Source organism: Haemaphysalis longicornis, unplaced genomic scaffold, assembly GCF_048455015.1.
Source record: "Haemaphysalis longicornis isolate Haplotype H1 unplaced genomic scaffold, Haemaphysalis longicornis Haplotype H1 scaffold_12, whole genome shotgun sequence".
NCBI lineage: Eukaryota > Metazoa > Arthropoda > Arachnida > Ixodida > Ixodidae > Haemaphysalis > Haemaphysalis longicornis.
This window is the reverse complement of record NW_027526225.1, coordinates 115,608,010-115,622,985: the sequence shown is the minus strand read 5'-3', so window position 1 is coordinate 115,622,985 and position 14,976 is coordinate 115,608,010.

Genomic DNA, 14,976 nt, shown 5'->3' with positions numbered 1-14,976 from the left:
CACAAGGCTTACAACGTACACCTTTAGCTTTACCTTTAAATGTGGCAAAATTATTTTATGACAGTAAAAAAAAAAGGTGTTTTGGCTATATCCCCAGCATAAAACGTTTCATCCTGACGCCGGACGTAGGCCTGTACATTAAATTTTAAATGCAGAGCATTTCTTAGCCTCGCCTCTTCCTGCGTCGGACGGCGTCCACAGCTCCGCGTCCGCAGCTGGCGCGCGCATGCGTCGTAGTCAGCCCGTTCGCTCCGTCGCGGTCTCGGCGTAACAGGTGAGTGATAGCAGCGCGGTGGGGCTTGGAAGGGCGCGCGCTGCTTGCGCGTGCGCGCTCTCCCCCCCGTACTGCTCTCCCTCTACTGCGCGCGCTGCAAATATAAAGCGGCTAGCGGTCGCTCGTGCTACTGCGTTGCTCCTTCCTTCCTTGGTTGACGCTCGCTCCACCCTAACGCTACTTCACTCTCCTCTCTCTACCCCAAACCAACACCAACGCAACTACGACCCAACTACCCACCCTAACGCGACTTTACGCGGCGTTAACGACCCCCAATGCTCTGCATTTACTCGTGTTCCCCTCGCGGGAAGGCGCGGGAATTTTTTTACGGCCTGCCCGTTTCGGCGCTTGGCATAGAAAATTTGGACAAAGACTGTACGTTTGTATGTACTTCAGAATGTATCTTAGAATGTCCCAAATGCACAAGGCTTAGAATGTCTAGCTCCACGGGACAGGTTCCTTTTCTCCTTCACAGGCCACTCTGGACTTGTTTCGGCGACTCTCCGCCAAGTGCAAAAGTCGTTTTGCTACAGCGCGACCTTGAACGCTAGCAGTTATTGTGCTTTGTGGGTATCGGGCTTAGAACTTCACCGTGGTGATATTTAGCGCATAAGCAACCTATTTGAAACAAATTTGGGCCAGACGTGGCCGTGTTTCTGTTCCTGCAGTGTGCATTAGCCCCGCTAGTGCTGTTTCCCCTAAATTTCTGACAAGGCAAAGTTCTATGGTTCCTAGTGCACCAATGGACCTTTTTCCAGTACCGGTCCCTCTAGCGGCCGCCACGGCTGACTAAAAATGGCAGTAATGGCACTCCCCAAAAAATATTTGGCTTTCGGGGAACCCGTGCATGAAATATCCTGGCCCTGCGGTCGCTCCCGCACTGACCCGTCAACGAGTACCTCTCACATGAATGTCACGGTAGCAGGCGCGCGTTCTCGTGACTAATCTGCAGTGTTCAAAGCGCCCCTTCTCTCTCTTTTTTTTTTCATTTTCGTTACCCCCTCACTGGCAGCCATGTGCTGGCAGCGTGGTCAGCCTCAAATGTCCTTGCCTTTTTTCGTAGAAAGCCATTATTGTGTGGACGTAGGAACCCACCACGAGGTGTCCAAAGGGAAGAAAAAAAAAGAAAACGTCCAGTGCTGGGCAGTATAGCCGCTCCCTAGCAGAAAACTGAGGGGCGCCCTTTTGTTTATTTTGCCCCGAGGCGCCTGCCAAGAATGGCGTACCGGCAGCCCGCGCATGCGCAGATCGCTACTAGAAAAAGGTCCATTGCCCAAGCAGCAGAAAGTGCCAAGCCCAAGCATGGCAAACCATCAGTGGCCAGTGTGTCCGAGCTTGGCAATACCTCGGCCGCCATTGTTGGCTGGTGTTTGGGAAAGGTGACAAGCCAACAATTGGCCAAGCTCTGGAAGGTCAATATTGGACAATGCTTGGCAAAGCATATTACCATGCTAATGCCTATGGGTGGACCCCACGCTATTTTCATGCACATTTTTGGCTTTGTGATCAGTCCTTATGGCCAATGCCTGTTTTATGAGTTGCCTCACCGCCAGATTTCTGCTTTATACATGCAATTATACAGGAAAAATGCGCGCTGGTTAAATAATTTCCTGTACAATGGCATGTACAAAACAGAAATCGGACCATGAGGCACAGTAAACAAACTGCATCAACTTTGCGAATCAATTACGTGGCTTGCCAAAAACAATTAAGCAACACAACACACAGGTCTCTTTGCTTACTTTTAGATGCGACGCTGAGAGGAGCATCTCTTGCCGGCGGCCCTGTCCTTCCTGCGTCGTCGTTGTCCGCGTCCGCACAGCTGCGTCTCTCCTCCGCCCACCCCCTCTCCTCTCTCCGATAGCGAACACTCTCGCCCAACATCTGCGGGCGCGTGGCGCAGCGCACTCTCACTCCGCCGGTGGGCGGCGCTGCGCGCTGTGCGCATGTGCAGTACTCTCTCTCTCCGCTCTCTCCTCTCCTTCGGGTGAGCGGCGCATATAAGCGGAGTGCCGCGCTCCGGCCGGTCTCTCGGTCGACGGTCGCTCGCGCTTGCGCCGCATCCCCTCCCGTGGAACCCAACGATGTGATTGAAACGCAATTCACGTTCACTACGCGTTTCACGCAATTTGACTAATCGACCCAACGGAACCCCCTTCAGAGTCGCATCACACCAGGGTTCCCGCGAGGGGAGGTGGGCGCAATTTTTTTTATTATGCATATCAAATTCGCAACGAGAAACCTGGCTTAACAGTGGCAAGAATACGAAATAAGTTCGTTCAAAACGCAAACACGAAAGCAAACACAAACACAATAGTCGAGATGTTAAAACAAGCGCTGCTCATGAAGCGCGAACCGATCTATGCTGCGTTTAACTGCTTGAGATGCCTACAAAACAGAAGCATTCAGGTAAATGAAAACAAGACCCTCCTCCTCGGTAATTCGCCGACCTGCCAACATCACAACATGTTGTTGAAGAGCAGAATAGTCCAGCTTGTTGGGCTTCTCTCTGCTGCATCCGTCACTTTTTCACGGGAAACACCTTTACGTTGTAGCGCCTGTAATAGGCAAAAAAAAAATTGTTCACTATAATGGTAAATGCACGCTGCTTAAAAACACAGCATCTAGCACCATCCTTAACACATGCACGTGTGAAAATATTCAGCCTAAACCTTTAGTTTGTTAACACTCGTGATGAAATATGAAACTTACTGCACTATTTATTTTTCAAGACTGCGTTTTACGGTAGCAGTTACTTGGCTCGTTCTTGATAAAACAGTCCGGAATTTCACCGAAAATGGGATTCACACTTATTGCAGTTGCGCAAGGTAAAATGAAAAAAAAAATCCAATAGTCAAAGCAACACGCCAGCGGTTTCGTGAAATTTTGTTGTGGCTACTGTAGTCACATAAACAATTAATTGCAACACAAATGTCGTGCCGTCAACGTTTTGCTAGCGTAAGTTTTGTTTTCTAACAACGCGGGATCAGAGACTTTGACAAGGCAACGCACTACACAATGGGTTCGGAACGCACGAGCGTTCGTTTTTTGTTTTGCAAGACATCTATGCCAACTTAGAGGTAGATGAGAAGCAATATTGTGACCTTTCAATGCGTTATATTTTTAAGGGGTAACCAAATAAAGCGACAATTAAAGCGACGCTGCAAACCTAACTGATTGGGTATTAAACTGGTTATGGTGATTCTGTCGCCATCGCACTTTTGCCTTGTCACACACGCCATACACGCCAGATGCGAACGGAACCGACGGAGAAGCCCAGTGGTAGTGTAATTGCTTTGTCGCTCGACAATATCTTTACGTTACTCACGAAAATAATGAAGCGAAAACTTAATTTGCAGCTAGAGCTTAATGAATACATCTGTAGCTCTTATACCACACACAAGTCTTGCTTCAACACATGCTGAACGTCGTGAGCCTGCAGTAGGAGCACGGCCGCTTGTTCGGAAAACACAAAGCCGGAAAGAGGATATAGCTATCCCACAAATGGAAACATGTGACCGCTTAATTCTGCGCAAGAAACAACAACACTAAGCAGCAGCACTCACGCGCGCCAATTGTTGTAAGCGACAGCTGAAGTTTTGGCGGGAACGAGCGCGAGCTCTCCCGTACAGCGCAAGGAAAAATGAAATGGTGACACGTTTTCAGCGGCCGCGCGCAGCAGGCAAACGATGTTATTCCACCAGTCGGTATACTTCAAACACAGCCACTGACACCAAAACGCACCTCACAGACACGTACAAGAGTACTACAGCGCGGTTTCAATGCCACAAAAGAGACGCAGACGTCGACGCGCCCACCCACCAGCCCAGCCAGCCACGGAGAAAAAAGAACGCGCAAAGGCACAACGCTCAAATAGTCCGGGACGCTGCTGCGTTAGGACGCACAAATGACCCATTCCTAGAGAACGTGTAACACTATCCCGAACGCTATTTTGAATACGCTGCACTTTAGTTTGAGTACGCTTTGTTTCGTGGCACGGTACTGTGGCTCTTTAGGTAACTACTTTTTGCTGTGTTGTTGCCTGTTTACCGCGCTAACCGTCATGTTTCGACACGCCAGGCGCTCGGCAAGCGCGTGGCGAAAATGCGCTTTTATCCGTCTGCTAAAGCTCGCCTTCCGATTATCTTTCCGTGTGACGTTACTACCGGTCGCCGTTTGCTCGGCGCTCAAGCAATCTTTCAGCCGAGTAACCGATGAGTGGCCGATAGCTCGGAAGCCACTGGGGACCCATGGGGTTTCCAGTCATTGGCAATCAGCCTCTCCTGCTTGGGAAGTTCACTGTGCTACGAGGCTTAAACGGTCGTGAATCATTCAGCAGCTGCGACCTTAACCATACTTTCCTCAAGGAAACGCATGAAGACTGAATAAAAATGTGCAGCTCATGCGCGTGTTGGCTGCATTGCTCCCATTGTTTTAATGGGCACTCAAAAGAATTGACGAGGTGAGCCTATCGGAGGACAGCTGCTTCAATACAAATCGACTCTATTGCGCAAACTTCAGTAAGTTATGTTGGAAAAAAGGGCATCCCAGCTTAACTCGTAAGCATTGGAAGCGGCCCTGGCAAGCAGGGATGACAGCAGCGCGGCTTCGCCTGAGCCGGCGATAAAGCGAGCGTCAACGTGTGGAGATGGGTCAGCCGGATGTGCCCACGCACTCTCGCTATCTCTGGCGCATTTATTCATAGATGGCTCTGGCATGCAGTTTGCCTGGAGTTATAGAGGAACTCTAGTTTTGCCTAAGGTCCCTGAAATTACTAAGGTAGCGCCATCTTTGGATCTCGCCGCCTTTCGCCCTCGCCCGCGCTCCTTTCCTCCTTCGTTTTTTGCCATTTTCTTTTTCGCCGGCAAACGCCGCGCGCCATTGGCCAACGGCCAGTGACGTAGTACCTCGTCCCCGCGTTGTTTGTTTTTTCTTCTCTTCGCCGCCACTATCCATTTAAATTCACCATTTTAGGCTCAGCTGCCTCGGAGCAGGCCTTATCGAAGCCGCCAGCGTATAACAACCGATAACAACCGAAGAGTCAGCTGCTCGTTTCAAACAAGTGTTGCGTCGGCGTCACTTTATGTAGCTTCGCGATGCCGAGTTGTTGTGCCTTCGGCTGCTCGAATAAGGTCAGTGCAGTCACGGCCAGCTCGACTGTAGCAAGCTGTAATTTATCAAAGCCCCCACATGAATCAATGTTAGCTGTACAGCATAAAAAGGATTCACAATTGCGCTTGTTAGCGCGCTTCTGGCCTTGTAATACGGTAGTTATTATTGAACTGGGTACTACAGCTAATTGTAAGCTGAGCGCATTCTTTAACTGCGCGTTCTTTGTGCCAGCCTTTTCCAGATATGCCCGACAGGGCCTTACTCGAAGTAATTGTGAACGCCAATCGCACGAACATTGCTATGCCATGGACGCACTGCCAAAAGTACAGCCGTCATTAGCGAGGCCAACGAGGAGACGCGAGAACCTTGACCCTGACAGCAGCCTATAACGACGTGAAGGTGAAATATATTTTGCAACAGCGTCAAAGCAATGGAAAGTGCGCGGAATAAAGGTGGCATGAATGTCAGTAGCTAATGCGGGACGCATACTGAGCGCTGCCTAATGATCTACAACTAACGCAAAAAAACACGAACGCAAAAAAGCCAGCGCAGCGCTCGAACTGCCGCGAACCAAGGTCACCACGAACCATGCGCAAGCCCTCTGTGCAGCGCTTGCACGACCACAACTTAATCACGCAAATGCAAGAATGGAATTACTGTGACAGAGCAATTTGAAACGTCCACGTTCGATCCTTTCGCGTTCACGAACTATCCTGAGCATGCCGCACACGTAAACAAACACCGCGCTGTCCGTATGCGCCAGCGGCATCCATCCCGCAAATATCCCCTTCTGCACAAAAATATACAACAAAACAGCCTCACTTATGGCGTGTTGGTAATACGGGGCTCTAGAAATACTATGTAACAGAGCAGTTTGAAACGTGCACGTTCGATCCTTTCGCGTTCACGAACTATCCTGAGCATGCCGCACACGTAAGCAAACACCGCGCTGTCCGTATGCGCCCGCGGCATCCACCCCGCAAATATCCCCTTCTGGACAAAAATATACAACAAAACAGCCGCACTTATTGCGTGTTGGTAAGACGGGGCTCTAGAATACTATTAATGCTACCAAAGAGCGATTGCGGCGTGAAAAGCACGAAAAACTGCAGCCAGCGGCCCGAAGCGTTGCGAGGGCGTCTGCTCCGAGGAAGCCAACAAAAATGGCGGCCCCGCCGCCAGGGACCGCGGCGCCGCGGGTGAGGGGAGAGAAAAAAGAGGAGGGCAGCGGAGAAGGAGGGAGCAGTTGGCGCTACCTTAGTAATTTTAGAGACCTTAGTTTTGCCCGCTCCGGCCACCGCTCTCGCGCTCCGTATAACTTTTGGAATACCTGTACTACACGTGAAGCCGTGCATTTGCAGTGTGCGCGCACTTATTTCAGCCTAATTGTCAACGGCGTAGCTTATCTGGTCATTGCCATGTGGACCAAAACACTCTGGGCAAATATGTTCTCAGCAGAAATGTTTTTGACCAGCAAAGCGCTTTTAAACTTGTTTATTGTAAGCCAGTTGAGCGTGTATGCTGAGAAGATCCGCTAACACGAATTTGACCAGGCTAGGGCGCTAACTCTTCTTCGATACGTTATTACCTATATTCGCAGTATTTGTGGCGTATCTCAGACTCGGTGGTGAGATTTTTTTTCTTCGCAATAGGACCATTTCACGAAGGGTCAATTTGAGCAACGGATATTGGAGAAACTTTGCCCTAAAAAAATGAACTCAAATGCCACTCCCAGCACTTTTTCTCACAGGAAGCCACCTCAGCAACCGCCTGCACGAAGTCATTACGGACGTTTGTTCCAATAAAATGTTCATTTGGTGACACCAGTTCATTTTTGTGATACACATTATTGTTTTCACTTTCTAACCATAGCGATGTGTTTTCTCTTTTGGATTTGTTCGGGAGTAAGCAAAAAATTACAAGTGGCTTAGCTCGGCTATGCCAGGACATACGTAGCGTGAGCTAAGGTTCAGCTGGTTATTCTTAGGTTTCCTGGTTGTCTAGGATTAGCTGATTATCATGCTTACTGCTGCAAAACGATTTCCAATCCAATCCAGTCACTGCTCCTCGCGCATGCGCAGCTCAGACTTGGCTACTGCGCAACGGAGGCGCACAGCTCGGCACGCGCTGGCGCCAGTGCGTCTGCCGCGGCTATGACGTCACTCCTCTGGAATGCGCAGACCGGCGAAAGTGCAGACCCAATTCTCTACACACCCGTACTCCAATTGGATTGCAATACAATCCAATTTAACCCCATCCACTGCTCCTCACGCTTGCGCAGCACGACCCTTCAAGGTCCACGCGAAACTGCTCAACCTCGGCCAGTGTAGCTTACGCTACAAAAATGAGGAGGGCGGCGGAGGAGGAGGGAGCAGTTGGCGCTACCTTTGCTAAGCGGGTGTGATGGTCGGCGATTCTCAACGTGACCCTGCGTCCACACTGGGCATGAAGAAATGGAGGCACAGCCACATGGAAGATTTTACACAATATTTAATAGGATGAACCGACTCGATCTCGCTTCGGCTCGGCGTCGCTGGGCTGCTTCGGCGTGGTGCAGCACGGGCTTGCAGGAAGGGCCTGACGTTCACCGCGGTGTTGTGAGGTAGGCCAGACTGCGGACCGGTGACAATGAAAGGACGTTTATTTCGGTCTACATCCTAACGAAGGAGGCCCCAGGCCTTTTTTCGTTCGGACGAGCGTTCTGTAGACAGCCGTTCTCTGCCGCTGACCAAAGACGACTCTCCCGTTGCCCTCTCCTCCGGAGGTCCCGAGTCGCTGGCACAGCCCTGGCCCCGCGGTTCCGAGAAGCCGGCCTTCGCTCTCCTCTGAAGCCGCGACCCGCCGTCCCCCCGATTCCGCCGGAGCGCACACGTGTTGCTGTTTTACGGCCGGCCACCCAGCCGACGGTCTAAACACTCTCCTCTGTTCGGCCTTGGGGAGGGCTCCCCCCCTCAGAGTCCCGCACGCAACAGACTCCTCCCCCCAATAAAGTCCTTCGCCGAGGCTGCGTCCCCCGATGCAGGGTCGAGCGAAGAATGTTCACACGTCGCACCAAACACTCTCGGGCCCACACCGCACGCACACACGCACAAAAACAACGCCAGCCAGCAGTGCCCGAGCGACGCCACTGCCAGACAATTTACTAGGGTGCCTCGATGCGCGCCCGCTCCGCTGAGGGTGAGGACAACCGCGTCGTCTGCTAGCGCGACCGCCATTTTCTTGCATCCGCTAGGCGCGGGGCGCGCGTTTGCTGCGTGACGCGCCTTGATAGTGCTGGTCTCGCTAACAGTGTGGGCTTGATTTGGCTTTACTTTTGATATACAATCTTTTTCTAGGGTAGATGAACAGAAGAGTAAAGTTTTGGTGAAGGATTCTCTATTTTGAGGTGATTAGCGAAGGTATGGTGAATGCCTTTCTTTTTTTACGATAGGTGACACGGCGGGAAACTTCTCGCCGTCGTATCATACCGGCGCCGTGAACTTGCTGTCGTTGCGTTTACATATGAACATAGCAGAAAGTAGGCGGAGTACACGAAGGAATGGAACTGCTGCATATTCAAGTGCGAATGTCCGGCACGCTTACAGCCACTGAAACTATTATTCGGTACTACTTGCATATATAGGATTGCTTGGCGGCAAAATGTGTCATGCATGCACTGTGCAATCTGAACGTGATTGATTGATTGGTGAGGTTTAAAGCGCCTACGCTACATAGGTGATGAGGCGCCGTAGTGGAGGGCTACGGATTAATTTTGACCACCTAGGAATCTTTAACATGCGCCGAAATCTCGAACAAACCGGCGATTTGTATTTTCGTCTCCATCGGAAAAGCGGCCGCCGCGGCCGAGAATCGAACCAGCGTCCTTGGGCTGCAATCTAAACATAAAGGCTTACACGGATGCAGGAATAATCATTTAATACCTTGAAGCAAAAATACAAAGTGATAAACGACATCCTCCACTGCTGATACATAATACATTATGTACAAAATGATACAAACACACTTCACTGCAGTTATAATACAGGTAATGATGATTACACTCGAATGTTTTCGAACTTGCTTTTTGAGGTTTTGAATTGCGTTCTTAGCATGTGTGGGATGTTCTTGAAGTACGGTGTATCTTATTTTCAGGTCTGCCAACTGCTTTTTCAACTCAGCACAATCCCTTTGTGTCGCACTAGCTGCGAGAGTTTCATTTGCCGAGTTTGGAATTCCGACATTCAAAGCTTCGACACCTGGGCTGTTGAGTTGGAGGTTTGCCGATGACGTCTCTTGTGATACCGTCTCTTGTGATACCGATGACGTCTCTTGTGAGTTGACTCGGGGAGGATTTCCGCTGTCTGATGATGGGTGAAGTTCTTCAGCGGGGTTGTCCACCTCTTCATTGTTGGATGTGGGCTCAGGCTGCGTTCTGTCTCCGGGTGGCTCCGCTGCTTTGGACCGATTTCTTAAGTAATGTACGCACAAGTAAAACACGCAGTGAATGAAATGGTAAATGTCGACCTCTGATTGGGAAAGGCGTTGGCACAGCATTTGGCTTCAGCTCCTTCCATCCATATGCACGGTTTTGTTCAAAACAGGATCCTTCAAAGTGAGCCTGCACGATAAATCATCAATATAGGTGCATTTTTCTCCCGAGAAATAAGAACAAATGACGTGAAATCAAGCAAATCGAACAAACCGGCATCCACGCTTATCGGCTCACATCCGCACATGATTTACAAAATAGAGGTGTAATTGACACATTTCTTTTCACCTCCATGCGCTACTTTTATGGCATGATAAGCGACAATAAATGTCTTAAATATTATAATTTTTGCGCACAACACGATTTATAACATACCTTAAGTTGAGACAACACGGAGAAACACGAGCATAACGCGTCGCATGCAGTTTTACGCTTTGGGATATATCATTCACACTGCCAAAAAATGAGCTTTTGGTGAAGTAAGCGTGATGCCCCGGGGTGACGCTTCGGGACTGAGAAAGTTCGCACACGTTTTTACAACGAGCGCCTTATTTCGTGATAAGAAGTGAAATGACTGAAGATGCAAAGCGCCACACATTTTATATCGGCCCCACGCTTTAAGAGGCCACGTCCGTTTGCATCAATGAAAATATAAAAAGGCCGCAAAAGCATGATGAAACCTCCAACATAAACACGTAAAACCGTGCGTTTGGTATCAAGAAGCAGCCACACAGACAAGCTTACAATAGCCCCAAATGGATTTGGCACTGCTGAGAAGCCGGGTACTTGCACTGCATATGCAGGAGTGCTTCGTCGGCTGTCACTTGTCCCGCTTGATCTTCACCGTCCACAGAAGCCGCCTTTTTGGGTCTCTAGGAAACGAAACATGCTCCAGAGATTTTGAGCGCTGCTAGAACACAAGGGAACGCAGCACCCAGGCATTCTGCAAAGAGATTTTGTGAAGAGCGCCGCTTTTTGCGCGCCTAGCGCGGGAGTCGGCGGGGGTGGGATGCAAGAAAATGGCGGCGGCGCCTCCCGAGAACCGGTCTTGGCGGCGGCGACCCCTTCAAAGAGTGGCGCCACCCTCCGCGGAGCGGGCGCGCATCGAGGCACCCTACAATTTACCGAAGCACTTCCTTGCCTATCCCCTTTTGTATTCAGCTCTCGCCAAGCAGGGCAGCGTGGACACAAAGTAAAAAGTCACTACTGAAAAAAATACTACCTAAAGTAAACAAACACTCTTAAAACACTCCCTTTTCTTAGAAGTCTCTACTCAGGCCATCCGCATTCTTGTTTTCGGCCCCTTTCCTGTATTTAACTTCAAATGTAAACTCTTGAAGAATGAGGCTCCATCGCAAGAGCCTACCATTCTTATCAGACATTTCCTTCAGCCACGAAAGGGGACAATGGTCGGTCTCTACGGTGAATTTGGTTCCCTGAATATAACAGGCTAGCTTTTGGACTCCCCAGACGATACGCAAACACTCTTTCTCGGAGGTGCTGAAGGCTTCCTCACGGGGCGTCAATTTTCGACTGAGGTACAGGACGGGGTGTTCCTCACCATTTTGATCAATCTGGGACAGAACGACACCTAGCCCACGGTTGCTCGCGTCGCACTGAACTACAAATTCACGGTCGAAATCCGGTGAAGCCAACACTGGTCTCGAAGCCAAAGCTTCCTTCAGAGATTGAAACGCTGCTTCTTTGGCCGCCGTCCAAGTTACAACCTCAGGTTCTAGCTTACGCAAACTATCAGTTAAGGGACTGGCCACATCCGAGTAGTTCGGGATGTAGTGCTGATAATAGCCTGTCATTCCCAGAAAAGACCTCACCTCCTTCTTTGTCAACGGCTTGGGAAATTCACGGATGGCAGCAACCTTCGTTGCCATAGGCTCACGCTTTCCCCGGCCTATCGTGTGTCCCAGATAGGTGACACACGCCCTTCCCAACTGACATTTTTCCGCCTTCACAGTTAGGCCCGCAGTTCGGAATCGTTCCAGTACCTGTCGTATATGCTCCAAATGCGTCGGCCAGTCAGCCGAGAAAACTGCCACGTCATCGAGATAGGGCAGTGCAAATTCACTCAGCCCTTCCAGGACCCGATCCATCAGCCTTGAAAAACAAAAGGGCGCATTTTTCAGGCCAAAGCTCATGGTGACGGGCTGAAACATTCCGAACGGCGTGATGAACGCGGCGTACCGGCTAGCTCGTACCGTTAGAGGCACCTGCCAGTACCCGCGCACCAAGTCAAAGGTGGAGATGAACCTTGCTCCACTAACGAGCCCCTCTCCTCAATATTAGGCAAGGGGTAAACTTGATCTTTGGTTATGGCGTTTAGTCTCCTGTAGTCGACGCAAGGTCGGGGCTCTTTCCCAGGCGCTTCGACCAACATTAAAGGAGAGCAATATTCGCTGTAACCTTCCCTTATCACACCCATCTCCAACATCTTGTTGATCTCCGCTTTCATAATCTCCGACTGCTTGGGAGACACCCTATTCGCCCCGAGCGCGAACACAGTCGGCCCCTGGCGGCGGCGGGACGAACCGCTTCTAGTGTGGATGGCGCTCTCGCGTCGTCTGCTTTTTCACGTTGCGCGCGGCGCAAGACGCGTGCTGCACACGACAAAACAACCAATATGTGTGCTCGTTTGGCAGTAAGCAATGACATAGTTACCTCTGCTTGCGCATTTCCTCTAGAAACGCAATAATCAGCGGTCGTTGCGGGTTAATGCGCTGGTTTAATTCCACGAAACATCTTCACCCTGGTCACCGCTTGAGAGTGAAACGTGTTATAAACATTGCTTCCACACATTGTACTTTTCTTATTGTTGAGTGCAGTCGTCTGCCGTTTCGGGAACGTCGAAGGGTGCTTTTTGAAGGTGGCGTGGTGATTATTTAAAGGATAAAAATTTAGTACGCAAAACGGGTAGGAAGCGACAAGACCTGTGCATACGCGTGCAAATTCGACACCCTTGTAAAATTGCGCTGTGTCCTTATAGAAAGAAGAAACAAACAAAAACATTTACACTGCACACGACCCGCAAGCGCCTGTGTGATCGTGTCCTTCCCGTAGCTTTTCTAAAATAAATACTACTTTTGGACAGTCGTTGTTTAAACTGAGGAGGAGGAATAAACATTTATTCCACTGTATCGAGTTGATAATTTTACGTATTTTTTAAAATACGTTTCTATGGATGCGCAGGAGTATTTAGGGGGGATTTTTCGGTAAAATTAAGCAGTTGTGTGTTTGCGACTGTCATGTGGCATTTCGTGTGTCATTTTCATATATATCATTTTCAAATCCGACATGAATCACCTTGTCCAGAAACGTGTCTCACTCAGCATAACCAAATGCCTAATATAGTCACGTCTTAACCTCTTAAGGTGGACCTAAGTATAAAGAAAGAGAAAACGCGTAATATAATGCACGTTGTTGCCCACATGTGTGAGGGGTGTGTGCCATGACTTCCTGTGTGTGTTTTTTTTAATTTTTTCCCACAATGCTTGCTTTCAATACAATTTTGAAAAAGGCGAGCCACAATTCCGGGACAATCCCGGACCAAAGGGGGGTTAATCAGTTTTGAAAATACGTACTGCCTTTTCACCGCTACAGAACACGACGCATAGTGTAGTTTCGATTGTAGGTAATACTGATAACCATAGTTTGGCTTTTCGCGTTACATGCGTTCTCTTCTCGCTGCTCTTGCAACGTTGGCACGACCCCCCCCCCCCCCCCCCTTCCCGAAAAAAACTAAATGCACAGAATTTCATTTTTTAACCAATCCTCAAGAATTAAATCCCAAGACAACGGCGATATTCAGTTTACAAAACAAAGTAGTTACCGGGAACCCGTTGCGCTGATTCCCAAGAGAAATAAAAAAAATGTTTTACTACATCTGCAACAGCGCAACTTCATTTATTGCCATCTTTAGGGTTCGTAAGCGGCCTTATAAGCAAGAATGCAAACACATCTCGCTGTTGCAGGCACCTGTTAGATTTTAAAAGGAACGCAAATGGTCAACAGAGCAGCCGTAACAGAAAATTTGTGCTCACTGTAATGTCCCAGAAGCTTAGTTTGCACACTGTAAACCTGCTTGTCACTTTGCGAAAACCTAGCTAAACATGAGATGTTGATCGTACTGCGTGCGTTGACAATTCAATTCGCAAGTTCACTTGCGGCGAAAGCCGTAAATAAGTGATCCGAAACCGTTATTCACCAAACCTTCCTTCAAATTCGTTAAAATTTCATTTAAAAGACCCGTTAGAGCGGTTACATTTATATCTGCGCGCTGATCAAAATTCAGTAATTTTATGTTGCCTTTTGAACACACAAAAAATATCGTAAGCTCTTAGAAAGAATTTCGGGGCAGTTAAGTAGTGTTACCACTTCAGGGCATCCCACAAATGCAAGAATGCGTCATGCTAACAGTGAAAGCGATTGAGATTGCCGTTGTAAACTGAATTTCAGAGATCGAGGCTTCCTTATTTGTTTCTATTTATGCTTTTATTGAAACCTCAAAGCCATAGTATGGAAAGATCGAGCTTGCTACGAGCCACAGCGTACAAGTTCATTGTCACAATTACGGCCATTCTGAGATTCCCGATGAGTCGTCGCTTTTTTTGGCGTAGTAATGAAAACTGACTGCCGCTTTCATGCTATACATTGAACGTTGAGGAACCAAACTACAGCATACCGCTCTTGTTTGCAGCTTTCGTGCGCACATACGGCGGGAAAAAGGCACGAAGCGCGCCCACAGTGTGCATTCTTACGGGCCGCTCAGCAGAGAATCCACACTAGCAGCGCGACGCTGTCGCCACCTACATGTCGAGCTCGCGGCGAATAGGCTTTTGACCGGAAAGGCGCTTCGGAGGTGAGCTCGATGTCATGCATGATCAAATGGGTTTTCCCTGGTTGTACCGCAAAACATTCGAAGAATTCCCTAATAAAACCTTCTAAATCCCGCACCTGGTTATCGTCTAAGTCACTTTTGTCGGCGGCGCCAAGCACAATTTCCTCTACCGACGGATTAACTTTGCTCCCACAACTGGGAACCTCGACCGAAACTTCCGGTAGGGTGTTCAAAGCGATGCTGACGATTTCCGTTCTTTCAAAGAATGGTTTC